Source organism: Nycticebus coucang, chromosome 1, assembly GCF_027406575.1.
Source record: "Nycticebus coucang isolate mNycCou1 chromosome 1, mNycCou1.pri, whole genome shotgun sequence".
NCBI classification, from domain to species: Eukaryota; Metazoa; Chordata; class Mammalia; order Primates; family Lorisidae; genus Nycticebus; species Nycticebus coucang.
This window is the reverse complement of record NC_069780.1, coordinates 42,562,184-42,564,387: the sequence shown is the minus strand read 5'-3', so window position 1 is coordinate 42,564,387 and position 2,204 is coordinate 42,562,184.

Below are 2,204 nucleotides of genomic sequence, written 5' to 3'. Positions count from 1 at the left end.
AGGGTGCATAAATGTTAATCATCAAAATCTCTTCATGTTGGGTGTTTCCCTTGACAAATATATAGTGAATATCCTTTTCTTTCTTTATTTTTGTTGGTTTTAAGCCAATTTTATCTGCAAATAAAATTGCAACCCCTTGCTTTTTTCTGATTTCCATTTGCCTATATTATAGATGTCCATCCCTTAACCCTGAGTCTATTTTTATTCTTTAAGGTAAGATGAGATTCCTGTAGTCAGCAGATATCTTGTCTGAGTTTATGTATCCAGTCAGCCAACTCGTGCCTCTTTGAAGGTCAATTTAAGTCATTCACATTAATTGAGAGAATTGATAAACATGGTAGTGTTTTGGGTGTTACGTTTTTCAAATGTCTAATGGACATTTTTAACCAGTCATTTCACCACTGTGGAAGTTGGAGTTTGTTCAAAAATTTCTGAGTGAGTTTACTTTGGCGGTAGAGCATTGTGCTGGTCATTATGGAGGGTGGATCTGAGAATATCCTGAAGAGCTTGTTTAGTTATGTTTAGTTAATTTCTTCAACATGTGTATGTTATTAAAGTAATTGATTTTTCCATCACAAATGAAACTCAGTTTAACTGGACTCAGGATCCTGGGCTGGAAGTTGTTTTGTTTTAGGAGATTGAAGGTCGATGACCATCCTCTTTTGGCTTGAAAGGTTTTGACTGAGATATCTGCAGTCTTTCTGATATTTCTACCTTTGTAGGTAAGGCTTTTCTTATGTCTGGCTGCTTGCAGAAATTTCTCCTTCATCATAACTTTGGCAAAGTCAATCACAATGTGTCTAGGAAAAGCTTTATTTGAAGAGTCCTTCTGGGGTTCTGAAATTGTCTACTATCTGTATTTCTATATTTCTTGCAATACTTGGGAAATTATCCTCCATATTCTCTTGGAGTAGAGCATCTGTATCTTTAGGACCACCCTCTTCTCCTTCAAGAATTCCTATAAGATGAATGCTTGATCTTTTGGAGTGATCCCACAGCTCTCTCAGGGAATGATCAGTTTTTGCTCTCCATTTGTCTGCCTCTTTGAGTGTTTGGGAATGTTCAAAAGCTTTGACTTCAATTTCAGAGATCCTTTCTTCTGCCTAGTCAACTCTTACCGAGGAATTCTACTATATTTTGGAGCTCCTCAAATAACTTTTTCATACCCATGAGCTCTGCTATCTCTTTTCTCATTACGTCCATATCTTTGGTGACTTTGTCTTTGAATTCATCAATTTCCTGAGACAACTTAAAACTACTCTTTGGATTTCAATTTCTAACTTTTCTTCCATTCTATTCATCTTATTTGTTATCCATCTTCTGAATTGTATTTTTGACATTTCAGCCATTTGTCTATGGTTGGCATCTTCAGTTATATCTTCTTTGTCATTCCTTGGGGGACAGGGGTTGATCTACTCTGGTTATTCATGTTGCCAAAGTTCTTCCATTGGTTCCACTCCATGTTTATTTTCCACTATTTGGTTATTAGAACTGGTAGGGTGAGATTGAATTGGGTTCTCAGGTAGTGGAATTAATCAACCCCTTACCAAAGCACTAGGCTTTGTAACTGTGGCTTATCTCCTACAAACTTACAAAGGCCCCTTTCAGAGATTTGGCCAGAAACTCTGAGGGCCTACTCGGTGAGATAGCTCAAGCTGGCTCTGTGTTGAAATTAGCCAAACTCTACCTTAGCCTAAGAAGCCACGGTATTAGGTTTAAATCTTGGCTGTGGAGGGATACAGAGAGCTGTAGAACCTGCCCCCACCATTCAGTTCTTTTCAGCTACAGAACTTTGAAGGTCAACCTCAAAATGTTCCAGGGTGGACAGCACCAGATGTGAGTTTCAATCAAATTATCTTGGGCAATACAAACCTTGCTCAACAAAGGGGGATCCAAGGGTCTCCAACTGCAGTTAGAAATCCTCAGACAGTTCTGTCCCACTACCCTGAGGGTATGGCACATGGTCCCCTCTTTTGAGCTATGAATTGCCTGTCAAAGTCCCAACTGGGCGTCAACACCCCTGTCCCCTGGGCACAATCAAAGCTGGGAGTCTGGAACCCCACCTACCAGACTCAATTCACACCAGGCATCCAGTCCTCTGCTTGCCAGCTCTGTTGGAGTCAGGGGTAACCACCCCACCCACCGACTCAGTCCACACTGGCATCTACTTCTCTGCTTGCCTTCCCAGTTGGAGTCAAGGGACC